The sequence below is a fragment of the Xenopus laevis genome, chromosome 6L, assembly GCF_017654675.1.
Source record: "Xenopus laevis strain J_2021 chromosome 6L, Xenopus_laevis_v10.1, whole genome shotgun sequence".
NCBI classification, from domain to species: domain Eukaryota; kingdom Metazoa; phylum Chordata; class Amphibia; order Anura; family Pipidae; genus Xenopus; species Xenopus laevis.
In genome coordinates this window covers 54,431,045-54,444,443 of record NC_054381.1, presented here as the reverse complement: position 1 = coordinate 54,444,443, position 13,399 = coordinate 54,431,045, and the positions used below count along the sequence as shown (strand labels likewise).

The 13,399-nt window shown below is 45.4% G+C and overlaps 1 protein-coding gene across 3 annotated transcripts in view; it reads right to left on the bottom strand.

Moving 5' to 3' along the window:
* nek11.L (NIMA-related kinase 11 L homeolog) overlaps positions 1-13,399 on the bottom strand; it is a 152,666-nt gene that overhangs the window by 126,537 nt on the left and 12,730 nt on the right. The window contains exons 1-2 of one of the 3 annotated variants that reach the window (XM_041566044.1): positions 1,040-1,325; positions 648-864 (exon numbers count right to left, since the gene is read on the bottom strand). The exons of 1 other annotated variant lie outside the window; for it this stretch is intronic. The gene's annotated coding sequence lies outside the window, so the exon portion shown is untranslated. Of the gene's footprint in view, positions 1-647; positions 865-945; positions 1,326-13,399 lie in introns of those variants that run through there. One more of the 3 variants, XM_041566043.1, reaches the window with a different exon arrangement.

Genomic DNA, 13,399 nt, shown 5'->3' with positions numbered 1-13,399 from the left:
TGCACTGGACCCTCCCATACCAGAATCATATCGGCAGGTGGGGCGTATTCTTGTGCAGTCACACCCCATGCTCCCCCAGTAGTTGTATGACTGATGAGTAGTGGAGGCTCCTCATGTTGCAATTTAGTGACGAATACTGTTTCACTTATTGCTATTATTTTTTGTTATCCGTTTAGTAGAAGATATATTTACCAATAAGTAGTATTTTATATTTACCATATATCATACTCAACTGACATGCTTTTTGTTCCACTGTGTGCTAATATAGTGGATAATGTACCCCCTACTGTAGTTTATAAAGATATTATAAGTCACCGAGGAGTTATGTGACCATATAAAAGCACGAGGCCGCAGGCCGAGTGCTTTTATACAGGTCACATAACTCCGAGGTGACTTCTGATATCTTTATAAATTTAAGTAGGGGGTACATTATGCATTATAATCTACAGTTTTTGCATGTCTTACATCCTGGCTTTCATGTATGGTCTATAAATGCTACACTGTGTTTTGTGTCTATTAACCCTGTTTGTTTCCCCTGTGTGTGTTCACCTTATTTAATGTTGTTTTTTTTGTGTTTGCCTGTACTCCCTTGTTTGTTCCTTTTATTTGTATTCCATTTGATTTTGTTTAGCTTTTTTTTGTTTTACCTGCCTTGGGTGAGATGATCAGCTCTGCCTTAAACGGAGCATGAGGAAAAGCAACACGAGTGAGACTGTGGACACGGAGGATGGGAGGGGCAGCTGAACATGAGAGGGAGAGAGAGATTTTGCCATGGTGGGAGGGGGAGCAAGAGACTGTGAGGAGGAGAATGAGCTATAGGCATAGGACAACGCATGCAGCAAAGGTATTTGTGCGCAGCATGTCCTAAAATGCGTTTTGTACAGGCGCTAGTGTTGGGCTGCTGTACACCTGCTGCTCCCTGGAGTGTTCTGCTGAAATACATACCGGGTAACGCTGCTTAGGTGCGGAGCTACATTTGCCCTTTTGAAAGAACGTAGATCGCTTTAAATGTGCTGTAGCAATGGGTGCGCAGCATGACCTAAAATGCATTCCGTAGGAGAGGCATTATGAGTGGGCGGAGCGAAAGAGGAAACCGGAGACGGAGGAGCTGGGAGAGAGAGAGACCTGAAAGTAAAGTAAGAGCAACGATAGTTGAGAGAGACAGAAGCAGCGCGCCTGTAAAGTAAGAGAGTTATGTGTGGAAGACAGGTGGGAGGGGGTTACGAGTGGAGAGAACGCTGCAGGGAGAGAGCAGCAGCTGCAAGTGCTGTCACTTTAAGCTTATAAACGGCGCGTTCTGACGCCAGAACGCGCCGTTTATAGGGATATAATTTACAGTCTGGTCCCATAGGGAAATGACCAGACTGTAGATTATATAGGCATACGCATGAACCCATGAATGAACAGATCCATAGCATTATACACTAATACCTAGCGGATCATTATATCTCATCTTTTTTTTTTTTTTAATTGGGCCATTCACTGTCACTTTATACACAATGAAAGCTCCAATTATTTGCTCTGAATTAATTGTAGCCCAACCTACATTTGCATATAATTATTGTTTCCCCTTGTAAGTTTTGAAAACTGAAGTCTACATGAACTTTTTAAAACTTGACCTGTTGTATATTGTTAATTGGGGCAAAACTGCAAAGATGAATTCTTGCAAAATAGTTATGGCAGGAAAAATATTGTCTCATAATTCGACAAATTAGCAAGATTATATTTACCTTGTCCAGTAATCAATGGATCAGCAGTTAGCTTTTAACTGATCTAGTGCTATTTTTGTTGGGTTATTGGATCTGTGCAAACCTTACTATACTTTGTCTTATGGACAGCTAAATTTTTTGGTGTTTATTACCTAAATATATTGACATTTGGACAAAGAAAGTGCATTTCACTGGGAGGGTGGGATTAAAATGTTAGGCACCTTCTAGTGAAATGAATCCCTAAATGTCTTCTCTCAACAAGTGCTCCTGTTTGAAAAAAAAACTGAATTGCCCAGTAGAAAAGAAAAATTGTCCAAGGGGCCGATTCATGAAGCTCGAGTGAAGGATTCGAATTAAAAAAACTTCGAATGTCGAAGTGTTTTTTTGGCTACTTCGACCATCGAATGGGCTACTTCGACCTTCGACTACTACGTTCGATCGCAGGATTTGCGCTAAATATATCGAAGTCGAACGATTTTAGTTCCTAGTCGAATATCGAGGGTTAATTAACCCTCGATATTCGACCCTTCTTACATCTGCCCCCAAATGTATGTACCTTTTTCCCAGCATCCCAAGGTTCTACGCACATTCTCGCATCTGCAGTATAGTATATATCCAGAATGTATAACACTACTGTAATTGCCAAAGTGAATTTCACTTGTGTTTTTGGCATCCTCCAGTAAAATGCACTTTTTTGTCATTTAACTACAAGCTTCACATTTCTATGGCTTTTTTAGAGGCTAAGAAAATTAGCTTTTTTACTTGAAAAAATAAGATAACAAAAGTGGCATTGTAGCATTGTAGCAATTACTGCCATTTCAGTATATTATATAATGCATGTTCCTCTTTATTGTGTTTGTGACCTAATTGTTTTTTCCGCTCTCTCCCTTCTAATAATGTGCACTTCAAACGACAATGTCATTTTAACTGGTAAAATATTAGGAAGCAAGGAGAAAAGGTTTAATAAAACACCAGGGTATAAGGAGACCCTGACTGATGGTAATAACTAGTTGCTTTGATGAATGGGGAATGTAAGAATATAAGCTTCTTATACTGACATGATAATAGCGTATCATTAGCTTGTGACTATATAAATCTAAACACATGGGATACAGGGTTATTGAATGGAAATTTAGAACCAATTGAATTCAGCTGCAGTAGCTGAGTTGAACAATAAACACAGGTAATTAAAGACCAGTTAATAAGGCTTTAGATGTGTAAGTAAACAGCACTGACGTGTAAATAATGAATGTGCACTGTTTACCACTTATCAATAGAGCAGTTCCTAACATTTAAATGTGCATTAACATTTACCCACTGCAACATTCATATTATCTTTGTTAACTGAAATGAAGTCATGCTGGCTGTACCAAACACAAGGTTACGCCTACAGTACAATAATGCAGGATTCTTGGCCAAACCCTGCCATCTTTATTAGTGTAATATACATTGCTGGATTCACAAAAAAAAAAAAAAAAAAAAGACAAAAACAACTAGAAAAAGAATTAAAAACAACAACCCCTTAAAGAAAGTAAGTTGGCTTTAAAGGCTCAGAGAGTTAGGTAATTTTGTCTTTTTTTTCATGAAACTTGATAGCATTTACATAACTGTAATTTGTTGTTTACTTTACCAATTGGTGTGTTTATTTAAATTGTGTTTTAACATACTTGTATTCATTGCATTATATACCAAAGGAGTTGTTGCCTCCTGTTCCTTGTTTTCTCACACTTGTGATTGGTGAATGTATGTGTTGCTTTGATTAGTCACTACCCCTATAAAACACATGTAAGGGGTACGCCCATTAGCCTATGAGTAAGTGCCATCTTTTTCGTATGTCCTAATAAATGTTCTATTTTTAACAATTTTCTCCGATTTTTTTTTGAACCTCACACCATCATACTATTTGTAGGCCTCTTTCTTCTTAACCCAGATCCTATTTTCAATATTATCAATAATAATAATCATGGGGTCCAGGAAAGTTTGGATTAGTGAAATGACAATGTTGTGTTTCATTACAGTACTGAGTCTGCAAACATTACAACAGTTAAGGGGTTGTCCATCTTTACATTAACTAACACAGGAAACTCATGGGGCTGGGCTTGAGGAGGGACACAACTTACTTTTTAACACATTTGATTATGGTCTGGTAAAATTTTAAACTGATAATAACACATTCCTGTAAAAAACGGAAAGTGTCATATTCAATTTTTTTTGTAGAAAATGTTTGTTATTTAAAAATTAAAAAAACACAAAAAAAGTGCCATTTGCTAACTGTCATAGAATACAGAGATGGATTACGTTAATCTTGGTCTGTTCTCAAGATATAGTCCCACTAACACCACCTAGCCTTCCAGTAATGACGGGTAGTCACACTGGCAAACTCAAGACAAGAAAAAAGGGATGGGGTGGCAACATAAATGTCGGCATAAACCTACATGAAAGGATAAATGGTGCAGGCTACTAGAAAATACAGTTAACAGTCTATAATAGTTTGCAATACTGCTCTATAGTGTGCATTTTCATTAAATATATATCTCTATTTAAAAGAATTATTTAGTGGCCATTTTAACTACACATCTAAGGCTTCACCACATGACCCTTTCCAAATGGCACAGTACACACAGCCACAAAATAAAATGACACAGCATTAAATTGTACAGTAGAACACAGCAAAATTAATTACAGAACAATTAATCACCAATAAGTAAATGGTATAGTCACACCACCCCTCTGCATTGCTCATTTTCTTAATATTCACAGCAGTGGTGCACTTTTTTTACAGTTAAAACCCAAATATTATATAGTGGGTAATACTGTCATACCACAGTTTCAAGTGCTTATGTTACTGCCCACTAGGGATGTAGCGAACGTCGGAAAAAATGTTCGCAAACATATTCGCGAACTTGCGTCAAAAATGCGAACGGTTCGCGAACGTCGCGAACCCCATAGACTTCAATGGGAAGGCGAATTTTAAAAGCTAGAAAAGACATTTCTGGCCAGAAAAATGATTTTAAAGTTGTTTAAAGGGTGCAACGACCTGGACAGTGCCATGCCAGAGGGGGATCAAGGGCAAAAATGTTTCTAAAAAATCCATTGTTGACACAGCGCTGCGTTTTGTGCTGTAAAGGGCAGAAATCACACTACATTTCTAAACCTGTGTAATAAAATGCTTTAAAACGTCCGGCGTCTACATGCCAATCAAGTCGTGTAAAGGTTACAGCCTGTTCACACGCAAAGACGAAACGCGGTGCTTACTGCAACGCAAAAAGACGCAAAGAGCTTTAATGAATGATACCGTCAAGTGAGCAAATAATAGTTTTTAATTACTAGTTGCTTGTCACCTCCAGGATGTTCGTCCTGTTGGTGGCAATATTTCTGTAGTGGTGTGTTTAGCAGTCACCGTGCTTGTGCGCACGTGCACTGTCAGGCAGAGGTAATTCAATGTACAGTGAAGCGAACCAAAAAACACTGATTCTGCAGTGTGGGCCCAGTTTTGGTCTACTTTATTGATCACCTGCGGTGACCATAAAAGATGCGATTTTGCCACTGTTGCAGAACCCTGAAAAATTAGGCATGTGTACTTTCCTGAAAAATTATGTTTTTTTTGTCGCAGCCACTGAACCAGAAGTCCAGAAACAATATGCCATATACCGTATATACTCGAGTATAAGCCGACCCGAGTATAAGCCGAGGTACCTAATTTTACCTACGAAAACTGGGAAAACTTATTGACTCTAGTATAAGCCTAGACACAACTACAGCCCTGTCTCCCAGCAGCGCACATTCTGCCAAAGCGACCCCCCCAGCGATCAACCGGACTTCTTTCCAAAGCTGATGGTGACAGAGAATCGCCAAACGGATTACTGTGTGCATTGTCCCACTGTCCCACTACCATGTGCAGAGGGTGCTGTTTGATATTGCCATCACTGTTAATCTTTCATACAACCAACAGATGGCACTGTGTGATATTGCAGTCCCTATTATTTTTTCATACAACCAACAGATGGCGCTGTGTGATATTGCAGTCCCTGTTATTCTTTCATACAACCAACAGATGGCGCTGTGTGATATTGCAGTCCCTGTTATTCTTTCATACAACCAACAGATGGCGCTGTGTGATATTGCAGTCACTGTTAATCTTTCATATAACCAACAGAGGGCATTGTGGGATATTGCAGTCTCTCCCCAAGTGAACTGTTGGTATAGGCTTATACTCGGGTATATACGGTAAATGCTGAAAATATTAATTTTTTTTTGTGGCAGCCACTGCAGCACAGAGGCCAGAAAAAATATTCCATATAAATGCAAACAATATTAATTTTTTTTGTCGCAGCCACTGCAGCACAGAGGCCAGAAAAAATATGCCATATAAATGCAAACAATATTAATTTTTTTTTGTCGCAGCCACTGCAGCACAGAGGCCAGGAAAAATATGCCATATAAATGCTAACAATATAAATTTTTTTTGTCGCAGACACTGAAGCACAGAGGCCAGAAAAAATATGCCATATAAATGCTGAAAATATTCATTTTTTTGTCACAGCCACTGAAGCACAGAGGCCAGAAAAAATATGCCATATAAATGCTGAAAATATTCTGTTTTATTTGGTCGCAGCCACTGAAGCACAGAGGCCAGAAAAAATATGCCATATAAATGCTGAAAATATTCATTTTTTTGTCACAGCCACTGAAGCACAGAGGCCAGAAAAAATATGCCATATAAATGCTGAAAATATTCTGTTTTTTTGGTCGCAGCCACTGAAGCACAGAGGCCAGAAAAAATATGCCATATAAATGCTGAAAATATTCATTTATTTTTGTCGCAGCCACTGAAGCACAGAGGCCGAAACAATATGCCATATAAATGCTGAAAATATTAATTTTTTTGTCACAGCCACTGAAGCACAGAGGCCAGAAAAAATATGCCATATAAATGCTGAAAATATTCTGTTTTTTTTGGTCGCAGCCACTGCAGCACAGAGGCCAGAAAAAATATGCCATATAAATGCAAACAATATTAATTTTTTTTTGTCGCAGCCACTGCAGCACAGAGGCCAGAAAAAATATGCCATATAAATGCTGAAAATATTCATTTTTTTTGTCACAGCCACTGAAGCACAGAGGCCAGAAAAAATATGCCATATAAATGCTGAAAATATTCTGTTTTTTTTGGTCGCAGCCACTGAAGCACAGAGGCCAGAAAAACTCAGGATTTACCTGGATTCAAATTAAACCAGTAGGGTTTGCACCCTAGTTTGTAACGGTGGTGGAGGGAGGAGGACGCTAAAGGACAGCTGTATGTGGAGTCATGAGGCGTGCAGAGAAGGACAGCTGCATGGGGAGTCAGAATCAGAAACTCAGAACAAGTCTTCCGGCGTGCAGTAACCCTCCGACATCCACCCCTCATTCATTTTAATAAAGGTCAGGTAATCCACACTTTTGTGACCTAGGCGAGTTCTCTTCTCAGTTACAATCCCTCCTGCTGCACTGAAGGTCCTTTCTGAGAGGACACTTGAGGCGGGGCAAGACAAGAGGTTCATGGCAAATTGTGACAGCTCTGGCCACAGATCAAGCCTGCGCACCCAGTAGTCCAGGGGTTCATCGCTCCTCAGAGTGTCGATATCTGCAGTTAATGCCAGGTAGTCCGCTACCTGCCGGTCGAGGCGTTCTTTGAGGGTGGATCCCGAAGGGTTCTGCCGCTGCCTTGGACTGAAAAACATTTGCATGTCTGACGTTACAGAGTGGCCAAAGTGCTTTGCCCTTGCAGGTGCGCTCGTGGCAGGATTACTGGCACCTCTGCCCCTGGAATGTTGATGAGTTCCTGAAGTGACATCACCCTTAAAAGCATTGTACAACATGTTTTGCAGGCTGGTTTGTAAATGCAGCATCCTTTCAGACTTGTGGTATGTTGGTAACATTTCTGCCACTTTATGCTTGTACCGAGGGTCTAGTAGAGTCGCGACCCAGTACAGGTCCTTCTCCTTAAGCCTCTTGATACGGGGGTCCTTCAACAGGCATGACAGCATGAAAGACCCCATTCTCACAAGGTTGGATGCAGAGGTATCCATCTCCGCTTCCTCGTTATCAAGGACTGCATCATCCACGGTCTCCTCCCCCCAGCCACGTACAAGACCAGGGGTCCCCAAAAGGTCACCACTAGCCCCCTGGGAAGCCTGCTCCTGTTGGTCCTCCTCCTCCACAAAGCCACCTTCCTCCTCTGACTCCACTTCTGACACCTCTCCCTGCGTTGCAGCAGGTGCCTGGGTTCGTTCTGGTGATTCCGACCAGAAATCGTGCGCTTCCTGCTCCTCGTCACGCTGGTCTACAGCTTCATCTGTCACTCGTCGCACGGCACGCTCCAGGAAGAAAGCAAAGGGTATTAGGTCGCTGATGGTGCCTTCGGTGCGACTGACCATATTTGTAACCTCTTCAAAAGGGCGCATGTGCCTGCAGGCATCGCGCATAAGCACCCAGTAACGGGGGAAAAAAATCCCCAGCTCTGCAGATCCAGTCCTACCACCCAGTTCAAACAGGTATTCGTTGACGGCTCTTTGTTGTTGCAGCAGACGTTCCAACATGAGGAGCGTTGAATTCCAGCGAGTCTGGCTGTCGCAAATCAAACGCCTGACTGGCATGTTGTACCGCTGCTGAATGTCAGCAAGGCGTGCCATGGCTGTATAGGAACGTCTGAAATGGGCCGACACCTTCCTGGACTGCCTGAGAACGTCCTGGAATCCTGGGTACTTTGAGACAAAACGTTGTACTATTAAATTCAGAACATGTGCCATGCAGGGCACATGTGTTAAATTGCCCAGTCTCAGTGCTGCCAACAGATTGCTTCCATTGTCACACACCACTTTTCCGATCTTCAGTTGGTGTGGGGTCAGCCACCGATCGGCCTGTGACTGCAGAGATGACAGGAGTACAGATCCGGTATGGTTTTTGCTTTCCAGGCACGTCATCCCCAAGACAGCATGACAACGGCGTACCTGGCACGTCGAATAGCCTAGGGGGAGCTGGGGGTGCACAGGTGTGGAGGAGGAGGAGGACCCAGCAGCAGAGGACGAAGAAGAGGAAGAAGACGAGGTAGAGAGCGAAGGAGGAGTAGAGGTGGTGGCAGAACCGCGTGCAATCCGTGGCGGTGACACCAACTCCACTGTCGTTGTTGAGCCACACATTTCCTGCTTCCCAGCCATGACCAAGTTCACCCAGTGGGCAGTGTAGGTGACATACCTGCCCTGACCATGCTTGGAGGACCATGCGTCAGTAGTCATATGGACCTTTGGCCCAACACTAAGTGACAGAGATGCGGTGACTTGGCTCTGCACATGGTGGTACAGGTGTGGTATTCCCTTTTTTGAAAAAAAATTGCGGCTGGGTACCTTCCACTGCGGTGTCCCAATTGCTACAAATTTGCGGAAGGCCTCAGAGTCCACCAGCTGGTATGGTAAAAGCTGGCGGGCTAAGAGTGCAGACAAGCCAGCTGTCAGACGCCGGGCAAGGGGGTGACTCGCAGACATTGGCTTCTTACGCTCAAACATGGCCCTCACAGAAACTTGGCTGGGGGCAGATGACTGGGAATGGGAACTGGTGGTCAAGGTGGAAGGCGGAGTGGAGGGTGGTTCAGACGGGTCAAGGACAGCAGAGGTAGAGCAGTAAGATGCTGGACCAGAAGGAGGGTGGCTTTTAGTTTGCCTGTTGCCTTTGAGGTGTTGCTCCCAAAGTGCTTTGTGCTTGCCGTTCATGTGCCTTCGCATAGAAGTTGTACTTATGTGGCTGTTGGGCTTCCCAAGACTCAGTTTCTGACTGCACTCATTGCAAATTACAACGCTTTTGTCAGAGGCACACACATTAAAAAAATCCCACACTGCTGACCTTTTTGAGGCTGGCAATCTGGGGGTAAAAGTAGAAGTCGGCGGCGTTGGCGGCAATGGCGGGTACGTTGGCCGACTGACCACAGGTGCCGATACATGTTGTTGCCCTACTGTTCCCTGCGAGCTGTCCTCCCTGCTTCTTCTAAGTCTTATTCTCCTCCTGCCTCTCTGACTCTCCGTCTCTCCATCTGAACTATCCTCCTCTTGCTCTCTTCTACTGGGCACCCACAAAACATCAATCTCCTCATCATCATTCTCCTCAGATGCATCAATTTCTTCTAACAGCTCACAGAAGGAAGCAGCAGCGGGGCCTCCTCTTCATCACTCATTATGTCCATCTCTGTTGTGTTCTCTGCCAGAATTAAATCTGGTGTAACGTCCTCATCTCCTTCATCTTCTTCTGCCAATAATGGTTGCGCATCACTCAGTTCAAGAAACTCATGTGAAAATAACTCCTCTGACTCCAGTGAAGAAGGGGCGCCGGTGGTGGAGGAAGTGTTACGTGGGGTGCCCATAGCAGTGGAGGATGAGGATGTTGTGGTAAAGTTAGAAACGGTAGAGGATGGGGTGTGCTGTGTAAGCCAGTCAACTACCTCTTCAGCATTTTGGGAGTTCAGGGTCATTGCCTTTTTAAAACTGGGCAATTTCCTAGGGCCACAGGATAGCATAGCAGCACGGCCCCTAGTGCCTCTGCGTGGCGGCCTGCCTTTGCCTGGCATTATTTTTAAAACAAAAACAACAACAACTCAGGTGGTGTTTCTGGAGACGGTATTATTATTGATATTTAGACAGAATGTGAACAAGCTGTCAGGGAGCCGGGAGCCCCCTCTGGGGAGTAGTCCGGATCTAGGAGGAAGCCCCTCACGAGGAATCAGGGTCGTGGTATCCAGGGGTAAGGCAAGAGAATAATCAAAGTCCAGGCACAGGTCAAAAGACAGGCAGAATACAAACAAAGTCCAAGGCCAGGCAGGGGGTCAATGGCAGGCAGAGAATCAGCGAAGTCCAGGTCCAGGCAAGGGGTCACAACAAGGAATCAGGCAGATAAGCAGAGGAAACAGCAAGGGAACCCAGGAATACTCAGGGAACAGAATCCTATTTTCGGGCGCCATCTTGGCGCCTCAGGCGTCCTTTTATATTCGAATTTGGCGCCCTTGCGCCAGTGTCAGCGCGCCCGCGACCGTCGCGCCGCGCTGACGTCACGGCGCCGGCGGCGGAACCCACGTGGGTTGCCTGGGCGCCGCCATTTTGGATTCTTCGCCGCCGGGAGCGGACGAGACTCCTCGCGCTCCCGGCGGTCTTGACAGTACCCCCCCCCTCACGGGGGGCCTCAGGACCACCGGGACTTGGTTTCTGGGGAAACTTGGAGTGGAAGTCTCTTACCAAACGAGGAGCATGCACATCACGGTGTCCCTCCCAAGAGCATTCTTCGGGGCCAAAGCCCTTCCAATGGATGAGGTACTGAAGGGACCCTCTGGAGATTCTGGAATCAAGGATTCTCTCCACCTCGAATTCTTGTTGACCCTCCACAGAGACGGCAGGAGGAGGAGATTGGACATCAGAGAAACGGTTAGAGATGGTGGGCTTCACCAGGGAGACGTGGAACACGTTGGGGATTCTCATCTCTGGTGGGAGTTGAAGTCTGATGGCTACGGGGTTAATTATCTCCAAGATGGGGAACGGACCCAGGAACTTCGGACCCAACTTGGGAGATGGCACCTTCAAGCGAATATTCCTGGAAGAGAGCCAGACACTATCACCCACCTTGTAGGGAGGAGAGGGCCTTCTACGGCGATCCGCGAAAGTCTTGTGGACTAGAGCACTCTTCTCCAGATTAGACTTGGTTGCAGCCCAAATAGCAAGCATATGGGCTGCCAGATCATCTGCAGCCGGGACGTCCGACAACACGAAGTCCTGAGGAAAGGCTTGAGGGTGCTGTCCATACACCACCATAAACGGAGACCTTCCTGTGGAGGAATGACATGCATTATTATGAGCAAACTCCGCCCACGGGAGGAGGTCAGACCAATCGTCCTGGCAAAGAGACACGTGGTTCCTCAGGAACTGTTCTAAGGCTTGGTTCACACGTTCAGCTGCCCCATTCGTCTGCGGGTGGTAGGCAGACGAAAATTGAAGTGTTATTCCCAAATCTTTACATAGGGAACGCCAGAACTTGGCGGTAAACTGGGTGCCTCTGTCGGAGACGATCTCCACCGGGAAACCATGCAGGCGGAAGATGTACTTAATAAAGAGTTGGGATAATTCCACCGCAGAGGGTAACTTCTTCAAAGGAATGAAATGGGCCATTTTGCTGAAGCGGTCAATAACAACCCAGATCAAAGTATTCCCACCGGAGGGAGGAAGTTCGACAATAAAGTCCATAGAGAGGTGCGTCCATGGACGAGAGGGAACCGGCAAAGGCTGTAACAACCCACTGGGGCGGGAATGGCTAGGCTTAGAAGTGGCGCAGACATTACAAGCAGCCACAAAGTCCTTTACATCCTTGCGGATATCAGGCCACCAGACTAGGCGCCTCAAGAGTTCAAGGGTCTTGGCCGGACCAGGATGTCCAGCTTGCCTGGAGCAGTGGGTTTGTTGTAGGATGGCCAGGCGAAGTTTCTGGAGGGACGAAGGCCATGCCAATCGGAGTATCTTGAGGAGCCAAGGACTGCCCAGCCAGAATCTGGTCGGCAAATTGGGGATACAGAGAGGCAATGATCTTGACTGGTGGAATGATTGGTTCTTGCCTCTCAGGGTCACGGTCCACCGGAGTGAAGCTACGAGACAAGGCGTCGGCCTTCAGATTCTTGGAACCTGGGCGATAGGTCAAAACAAAGTTAAATCGGGAAAAGAAAAGGGCCCACCTGGCTTGCCTGGGATTTAGCCTCTTGAGGGACTGTATAAACTCCAGATTCTTGTGATCTGTGAAAATCTGGACAGGAATTTCAGAGCCCTCCAGGAGGTGACGCCATTCTTCAAGGGCAAGCTTGACTGCCAAGAGTTCCCGATTCCCGACATCATAGTTCTGCTCTGCGGATGAGAACTTCTTGGAGAAAAACGCACAGGGGTGCAATTTCCCATCAGTGGAGTGTCTCTGAGACAGGATAGCTCCGGCTCCGACTTCAGAAGCATCAACTTCGATGCAGAAGGGTAGTGCAGGATTGGGATGTCGGAGAACAGGAGCGGAAGTGAAGGCCTCTTTCAAGGACTGAAAAGCTTCTATGGCAGATGGAGGCCACAGGCCGGGTTTACCCCCTTTTCCGGATGAGGGCCAGAATAGGTGCAATGCGGAGAGAACCCCCGGATGAACTGTCGATAATAATCCGATGAATCTCTGGATTGCCTTTGGTACTCAAAGGAGAGGCCACTCCTGGATGGCCGACACTTTCACGGGTCCATCTCAAATCCCTCTGGAGAGATAATGTATCCTAGGAAGGGGATCTTGGATACCTCGAAGACACACTTCTCCAACTTGGCGAAGAGAGAGTTCTTCCTCAGACGAGAGCAGTACCTCCTTCACCTGGGAAGCGATGACTTTTCAAGGTCCTTGGAAAAGATCAGGATGTCGTCCAAGTTATACGACTACGAACCTTCCTAGGAGATCTCGAACAACATCATTAACAAACTCCTGGAAGACGGCAGGGGCATTTGCATAGGCCGAAGGGCATAACGAGATATTCATAGTGCCCATTCCGAGTGTTTGAATGCCGTCTTCCATTCGTCACCCTCCCGGATGCGAATGAGGTTGTAGGCCCCCCGGAGATCCAACTTGGAGAAAATCTTTGCCCCTTTCAGCTGGTCAAAGAGCTCAGCAATCAG